Source organism: Acomys minous (assembly GCF_964271855.1).
Source record: "Acomys minous genome assembly, chromosome: 20".
Taxonomy (NCBI): domain Eukaryota; kingdom Metazoa; phylum Chordata; class Mammalia; order Rodentia; family Muridae; genus Acomys; species Acomys minous.
The window spans coordinates 15,862,083-15,871,571 of record NC_140502.1 but is presented as its reverse complement, the minus strand read 5'-3'; positions in this window follow the sequence as shown (position 1 = coordinate 15,871,571).

Here is a 9,489-nt window from a genome sequence, read left to right as displayed (position 1 = left end):
AAAAAAAAAAGTGCTTGCAACCACCATCTGTGAAGTCCCAGGAGAATGGAATGGCTTGTCTGTGTGCAGCTGCCACACCCACTGGCCTGACAGTTACCATGACACAGTCGATAAGAATGAGTGATGCAGTGGACAACAAAAAAACAAGGCTGCAGTAACCAGCTGAGACATTAGACAGCCATCGTAGGCCACTAAGAAGGAAGACCAACTGCTGTAAGAGAAGAAGGTGGACACCCTTAGCCCAGCACAAACGAGCAAACTCAGGGACTGCAGGTAGAATGGATGGCTTTCTGTAACTGATAAGCTTGCGTCTCAAATTTATAAACAGCTGGGCATGGTGGCGCACGCCTTTAATCCCAGCACTCGGGAGGCAGAGGCAGGCAGATCGCTGTGAGTTCGAGGCCAGCCTGGTCTACAAAGTGAGTCCAGGATAGCCAAGGCTGCACAGAGAAACCCTGTCTTGAAAAACCAAAAAGAAGAGGAGGAGGAAGAAGAGGAGGAGCTTTGAGTATTCTTATTAGCAAGGGTGAAGGATTTAAAGTGAAGTATTAAACAGAGCATGCCAGCTACACAACAGATCTGGTATGAAAGATTTATTATGGAAGGAAGGGGAGAGGAGTTAGGGCCTGAGAGGGCCATAGGGGGGGAGGGAGAGAGGGAGAGAGAGAGAGAGAGAGGGAGGGAGAGGGACAGAGGGAAAGAGAACATTGGAAGAGAAAGAGAAACTGAAAGAAGGGGGGGGCAGTAAGAGAACATGCAGGATTGGGGAGGGGGGTTATCCCTCACCCCTGGCAGTGTTGGCAGGTAATGATGTCAAATTGCTAGGCAACCTAGAATGGTTATTCCAGACTCCCTCCCTCCCGAGACCTTTATCCATCCTTAGGGGAGATGTCACATGAGCTTTACGGCCTGCTGACCTCTATGGCATCAGTAAGACACTACACTAGATTCTAGGCTTTTTAGCTATAGAACCCCTCTCCCCCCCCCCCCCCCCACACCATGGACTTTGTAAAAGAGTTTCTTTGTAATCACACCTTAAGCTTTATTATGCACCTGGAGTTGAACTGATTGAACTGACTGTTGCCCAGAAACCTTTCCCCAAATCGTACTGTGTTTTAAATATGCTGGCAATGAACTGTCTGGCCTTAGATTCCCCCAAATCCAGGTTGATGAAATCAATCTGCACTGGGTTTTCACTGTCATCTCTTCTCCGGTTTGCTTTCCTGCCTGGATATTTGTGAGAGCTCCCTCGATATAAATTTGATTTGAAACTGAAATAATAAATAGGAATAAACACAGGAGAAACAAAGAAAGTCCCAGGCATGGCTATCTTTGACTACCAAACAGATAGATTCAAAATGTACAAATCAATAATGTGAAAAAAAAAATCTATAGCCCCTCCATTGAGACCTACTTTAGTTCCTAGCATAACAGTGGCTCCTCATTAACACCAGCTATGGCTCTTAGCATATTAGAAGCATTTTACTCCTTGAGTCTCCATTTTGATTATAAGGTGAAACCAAGTTCAAGTTCTCAGGCCCTGTGTGCCTGAAACCAGAAAGGTCCAATGCTTCCTGCTTAGAATAAAACAACAGATGATAAATACATGTTCTGCTTGAGCTAAGAGTAAATATATGTTCTATTAGGGTTAAGGCCGGAACATCTTGCTATGTTCCTTACTCCCAGAGAGCTGGAAAGCCCCCTACCCTAAATCCCAGCCAATCAGCTTTAAAGGCTTTATCTAGCCACCTGGACATTGTGCTCGAAACAAAATTGATTCTTGTGTTTAGCTAATTAAAATAACATGATGCTGCCCTCCCTATTGCTTCACACCTGGCTACCTGGTTACAGTTTTTCTTATAAAAAGTCTGCCTAAGAAGCAGACCAACGTCACAGTTCAGCTCCGGAGGCCACTGTGTCCCTGGCGATGATCAGTACTGGGGTGTGGCATCCTAATAAACCGTCAATATTTCAATGTTGGACTTGTTTCATTAACATGCTAGGGATTGGACCCAGGGCCTTGAATATGCTTAGCAATCACTCTATCACTAAAACACATCCCAACCCTGAACTTTGTGTTTTAATATATTATTAACAATTTGATGTATTTCCACCATGTTTATTGCAAAAAAGAATTAAAATTTAAAAATCCATTTTTGCAAACCCTTAAGACATTTCTAAAGAAACAGAGTCATAACATATACTTCAAATATATTAAACACATTCTCAGAAGTACCACAGATACCATGAAAAGTGCACTAAGTGTCAACAGAAGAACTGCACGTTCCTAGCATTGAGTGATAAAAGTACAAAGAAAATAGACACACAATAGCAATACATTAACATAGAACAGGAAACATAGGCCTCCAACAAATGGAGGCTGAAACGGTCTGAAAGTTTCTGAATGGTCAAAGCAAAGAAAGCAAAATAGTTACTAAATATATGAAATATTCATCAGGCTTATTCATTATGAAGGAAATGATCATTAAAGTAACAAGAAAAGGGCAATAAAGATGGCTCAGCAGGTAGTGTGCCTGCTTGCTTGAGTTCATCCCCCAGAATCCATAAAATTGTACTGACTTCCACATGCACGTACATACACACCAATAATAAATAAAAATCTAATTAAAAATAATTTAATCCCGGCACTCAGGGAGGCAGAAGCAGGCGGATCTCTGTGAGTTTGAGGCCAGCCTGGTCTATAAAATGAGCCCAGGACAGCCAAGGTTACACAGAGAAACCCTGCCTCAAAAACAAACAAACAAACAAACCCTAAACAAATAAATAAAATAACAAAAATAAATACTTTCTGAGTCATTAGACTGGCAAAATGAAAAGGAGAGCCAACATAGTCTTCCATGCTGCTAAGGGGAAAGTGAATTGGTACTGGTCATCTCAGAAAGTAACCTGGCAATATCTTTAAAAGTTAGGGGCTACCAGGTAGCTCAGAAGGTAAGAACACTTCCTGCTCTACTAGGAGACCCGACTTCAGTTCCCAGCATGCACTCCTTGCAGCTCACAACTACCTACAACTCCAGCTCCAGGGGATCTGATATTCTCTCCTGGCCTCTTCTGGTACCTGGGCTCACATGCAAGTACCAATACACAGATACACAGACATAATGAAAAATAAATTTTCAACAAAAAAAGTTAATTAGAGATGTACTTTTCCCAGGCCCTTCACCTGTAAAAATTAATCCACTGGAAGTATAATCATTCTAATTCTATTAGAATACTATCTGTGGCAGGGGGAGGGAAGGGGAGAGTTAAATAACCCAGAGACCATATATTATTTCACTTTCAGAATGGTACAATAGAGAAAAGAATGTGACATAATGAATTTTAGTTTATGCAAAATAATTGTTTTTTGCACATACTGCATGGGAGTGGGGAGTACTAGAATACTCCTAATATATTGAATTTTCTTAATGAGTTATAGAGGATGACATTAAACTAACCTTCCTGTCTCTCCCTCCTAAGCGCTGGGATTACAGGTATGTTTCACTGTGGGACTTTTCAGGGCAGAGGTCTGAGTAGGCTCCTCTCCAGAGAAGCCAGTTTACTTGTGAGCAGTTAAATGGAAGCACTCCCTCCCGTCTCCAGAAAGTAACCATAAAATCCCATTTGGTGAAAAGGTGTGACTATCTGGGATATCAGGATAGTCAAAGCAGCCTCTGAATTAACAAGAGGCCCCGCAGATATCCTGGAGCTGTCCTTTTACAAGCCAGGGCTTTAAAAACCCGGGGTCCCGGTGCAGAGAGAGCCTTTTGTCCTTTTTCTCTGTCCTCTCGGCCTCAAGCCCTTACCTCTGCTTTCTTAGGCTTCTCTTTATCTCTCCTTTTGTCAGCTTAGTTCAGACTCTCGCCTCTAGACTAAATGTATGAGACTTAGTACATGAGTTAAAATCTAGTTCTTTGTTTTATACTGGCCAAGCATGCTTGGCTACCCTGCACTTCCTCAAGCCCCAGGCGCCCTTCCCCTGCTCAGAGTGACTCAGAAGCAGAGGCACGCTCCCACAGAGGAGGGAGGAACCTGGGTTCCCTCCGGCCAAGAAAGCATAGGCACCCACATTCACCATGCCACCCCCCCCTCCAAACCCCCAACCCTCTAACGCCCCCCACCCACCCCACCCCCATCAATTTTCAGCCCTCTATGTGACCAGATCACAGAACAAGCCTTCGCCCAGCCAGCTTCACCAGAGCTGGAGGCAGAGGGAAAACGCTGCTAGGGGGCGCAATCCAACATTTCACCACGCTGTTTCTTTCTTTCTTTTTTCCTTTTTTTTAAAGAAGTAAATTAAATACATGCATCGAAAAAAACTTTTTAAAGATTTATTTATTTGTATACAATGTTCTGCCTGCACGTACACCAGAAGAGGCCACCAGATTTCATTATAGATGGTTGTGAGCCACCATGTGGTAACTGGGAAGGGAACTCAGGACCTCTAGAAGAGCAGCCAGCGCTCTTAACCTCTGAGCCATCTCTCCAACCCACACCAAGATTTTTATTGACATCTTATTAACATAAACTTCAGTACATGCAGGATAAACCCTGGAGGCAGAGCCCATTTAAATGTAAGAAATATGACAATGGCAACCTAGAGCTCCTTACAATCTTTGCCTCAACAAAATCGACCAGTGGCAGATAATATAGACATACCAAGTATAAAACAAACAAACTCTTCATGATATGTACTTTGACATTAGAGGAGTCATACTGGTAGCGGTCACATAAAGGTAAGGCACAGCCCTTTGGACCTGTGAGGGATCTCTCAAGATGCAGACTTTCTAAGCATGCTGAGTGTGAAAAGGTCTTTCCCAGAAAAGATGTCCTCTTAGGACATTTCAAAAGTCAGAGAGGAGGAAAATGACATGAGTGGGATCTTTGATGGGTTGTTCTTCTCGTCAGATCATGAAATATACCCTGCAGGGGCGTTAGTCGCTGTGGGAAAAGGCTTTACACAGCACTCAGCCTTTAGGAGACAAAATCAGAGAACTCATACTGGGAGGACTGTACTGTGTGACCACTGTACAAAAGCGTCTAGGTATTCTTGCTTCTTGCTCTGTGTAGTCAGTGTAGGAGGATTCATACTGGGGAAACTCTCTACAGGTAAACTTTCAACTGCAGCGTTATTATTTTTTTCTTTTGCTACAAGGTCTCATGTATCTCAAGCTAGCTTTAAACTCACTATGGAGCAGGGTATGACCTTCAACTGTTCATCCTTCTGCCTCACCTGCCTCTGCCTCCTGAGTACTCGGATTAAAGATATACCTTTAAGGACACCGCTTTTAGCCAGGCGCAGTAGCACACACCTGCAATCCCAGCACTGGGGAGGCAGAGGCAGGTGGATCTCTGTGAGTTCAAGGCCACCCTGGTCTACAAAGTGAGTCCAGACCAACTAAGTACACAGAGAAACCCTGTCTCGAAAAACCAAAAGGGGGGAAAAAAAAAGACACAGCTTTTATTTTAAACCAAGAAATTTCAAATAATGCTAGAGAAATATCACCATACACAATAAATATGGAAGTAGAGTTGAAATTCTATTTTATTTGTCATGAGAGATAAATTATAAAGATGGGGAAAGCTAAAGTGATTTATGGGCCATAAATAAATATATTACCTAAATGTCAACAAATACATTACCTAAATGTCACAGACAAACAATTCTTTACTACATGCCCCTGCCCCCCTTTTTGCCTCAAAAACACCAACTAATGGGACTCAGGATCCGGTCTAATAAGCAATGTCTGATAAAAAATTATTGCAATGGATAATCAATTTACACGTAAATGCTAACAGCAACAACATATCTTTCTTCAACATAGACAATCAGAAAACCACCAACTTTGAGGATCCATACAGAAATCATACTACACCCCTTAGAATATTCTTGTCAAAGTATATATGATTTTTAAATATTCAGAGGGCTGAAGGTTATACCATTAATTTCCCCTGCATATTCTATGTTTTCATTGGAAACAAATCAGACAGATTATGATAACTTATCAGTGTGTTGTCAGGAGCATTGCACTATTTACTTAGATGTGCGACTTCTTAGTTCTAAGGGCACAACCAATATCTAGGCAAAATCAAAGACATTCCAGTGCCTTACAGTCTTCAGATACCAAGAATAATGTCAACCAAATGTCCTTACAGAAAAACGGAGAGTAGGCATAGCACTGGTTTCTGTCCAGAAATCCTAAGTACAAGAGGACAAGAAAGAACTCCAGTAAAAAAAGAACACCAGTTTTACAATATTATGCTCAACAAAGATAACATTCATACATGAGAGTAAACTTTGTTTTTAAGACAGGGTTTCTCTGGGTAGCCCTGGCTGTCCTGGACTCACTTTGTAGACCAGGCTGGCCTCGAACTCACATTGATCTGCCTGCCTCTGCCTCCCAACAGGCAAGAGTTAAAAACTGTTCTCTTTCAAGGAGAAATTCCCCCGAGAGGACATAACAATAGTAACTCATAATGATATGTGAGCCATGTTTCAAAAGACATGTAAAAGGGTGCTATCTGTAAGCCTTTTGGTCCTAACGGGGGGGGGGGGGGGGGGGAGGGGGGGGGGAACTCAGGCACTCCAGCAGCCCTTCAGTAATAAAGGGCAAGACACGGTTCGTCTACACAATGGACTACTCAGCAGATAAAGAGTGAACTGCTGACACAGTCACTGGCATAGCCCATAAAACACTGCTGCGTGAAAAAGCTGATGCAAGAAAAGGAAACACTATTTAATGGGGGATAGTCAAGGTAGTGGTTTCCTTTATACTCTCCAGAGAGTGGAACAGGGTTTTAGAAGCTATATAATGTGACCTATGTGGTGTTCACACACATATTTTTATACATTAAGTCCATTGAGGGGGCTGGGAAGAATGACTCAGCAGATAATAGTGCTTGCTGCCCTTGGAGATGACCTGGGTCCATTTCCAACACCCATGCTTAGTGGTACACAGCTCCCTGTAACTCCAGTCCCAGGGGATCCAACAACTTCTTCTGGCTTCCATGGGCACCCACATTCATACGGCGCACACACATACATCTAAGTCAAACAGATTTTTAGGAAGTCCACTGAAGGTAAACATTGTGGTGCAGGCTTCTAATCTTGGCACAAGAGAGATCAGGAGGGTCAGGAATTTGTGGTCATCTAAGCAACACAGTAATTTGAAGTCAGCCTAGGCTACATGAAACACTGTCTCAAAAAAGTGTCATTGATCTGTAAAGATGCGGACGTTAAACCTGTCACTATATATATCATATATCCTCGATATGTCATATATATATGTAATATCATATATATAATATAATATTATATATATATATGTATATATATATATAATATCATATCTGCTGGGAGCAATTGCATGCTAGAGTGGCAGAAGCAAGCAAGTAAGCTTCCTGGAGGCAGCCCACTCGTTTTTTGCACAGCTCGTGAATGGGTGTGTCCCTGGTTTAGGCAAAGCCCCAAGGATTTTGCCCCAAACCTGTTTATTGCTGCTGTACTGCCTTTCCATGCATGTCTCATATATCTGCCATGGCAGAGACCACCATTGCCTATTGCTTCCCTCTGGTGGCTTTGTTTTGTTTTGTTGTTTCTGTTGTTTGAGTGGAAGGTTTACTATCTACCACATGCTAGCCTAAAACTCTATATGAAGCTCCAGCTGACTTTGAATTTGCCACCTTTCTACCTCAGGATACACATGCTAGCATTCCAAGAGCGCACTGCCACGCCAAGCCATTTTAAAGCTGGATATCAGGGCTGAAGAGATGGCTGAACAATTAAGAGCATTTACTGCTCTATCAGGGAGATGGAGTTGAAGATCCCACCAGCCACATAGGGCTGTTCATCAATTCCTCTTCCAGGGGATCTAACTGCTTCTGGCCTCCAAGGGTGTGGGAATCTGTGCTAAATGCTGTCAAGTCAGAAATCCCGTGCTTAGGTTACATGCTGTGACTTTCCAGCTGCTGATCTTTGCCGGAGGCGGTCTTTGTGTACCAGGCCACCCTTGGACTATTTATCTTTGAAAGAAGTAGGGAAGTCCCTACTGAGAAAACACCTGGAGGGTTAAGGAAATCCTTTCAGAGAGCTGCTCAATAATAACAAGCTCTTACAGAGAGAGCTATTCAGGCTATTGTGCTCTTCTTGCCTTGGGAGCTAGGGAGAGAGGGATCAGATTAGATCCTACTGACCTCATTATTTAACGTTTTACTCGGCTGCATTAAGGGTAATCTTGATCAGAAATGCCCTGACTTTATTCGTTATTTCTCGCGTCTCTGTATCCTACTTTCAATCCCTACTCCCTCTTTCAGGTGAACCCTGATTCGAATTCTCCAGGGGGCCGGGACCCGACCACAAGGGCACCTGCACACACATGTGCATATATACACACAAACATAAACACATGAAATAAATAATTTAGGAGCAGGAGAGATGGCTTGGTGGTTACCAGTGCACACTACTCTTGCAAAAGACCCAAGTTCATTTCCCAGCACCCATATCAGGAAGTTTTACAACCACCTGTATCTCCAGCGCCGGTCCATATGCTGCCTCTGGTATTTTAAAACAAGAGATATATACCTTAATAAAAATTTATTCTTGTATTCTGGAAACTGTAAGTATAAATCAGTATCGCTGAATGAAATTAAGGAGCTGTCAGGGTTAAGCTCTACAAGGAGGCTTCAGGAGAGAATTAATTCCATGCCTCTACCAACCCCTGGTGATTGCTCTCATCCCTTGGTTTCTGGGTATGTAACTACAACCTTTGCCTCTGAGGCAACACCACCTTCTTTTGTGTGTGTGTTTGTGTGTATTCAAATCTCTCTGCTTGCCTCTTATAAAGGCATATGGCCACATGGGTAATACAGGGCAACCTCCCCATCACAAACAAATCAATACATATGCAAAGTCTCTGATCTTTCATGAGAACAGTTATAGGTTCCAACCTAATACACTTTCAAAATCTTTCATCAAAACTATAGACTTCCCAGTTTGTGTTCATTCATTTAACCCAGTTGCCATCAAGATGCCTTTCAGTGAGTGATTCAGGTCAGAGTAATTTACAGGTCTGTGGATTAGTCACAGAGACAATGGAGACAGAATGAACTCAGATGGCTGCACTGAGGACTAACTGCCTCCTGCTGCTGGGCTGCCAGACATCCTCATCCACGGCTTCCCAACAGGGTACCTGGAGGACGGATATGTGAGGTGGCCTCACACATGAACCCCAAAGCTATTCCTCCCACTCATTAAGAATCCTTTGAATCGAGCAAGGCGTGGTGGCGCACGCCTTTAATCCCAGCACTCAGGAGGCAGAGGCAGGTGAATTGCTGTGAGTCTGAGGCCAGCCTGGTCTACAAAAGCAAGTCTAGGACAGCCAAGGCTACACAGAGAAACCCTGTCTCAAAAAAACAAACAAAAAAGAAGTATAAATGTGTCATCTGTGGCCACTGAGATCTAAGGATGTGCGCAGAAGACATCTTAATTAT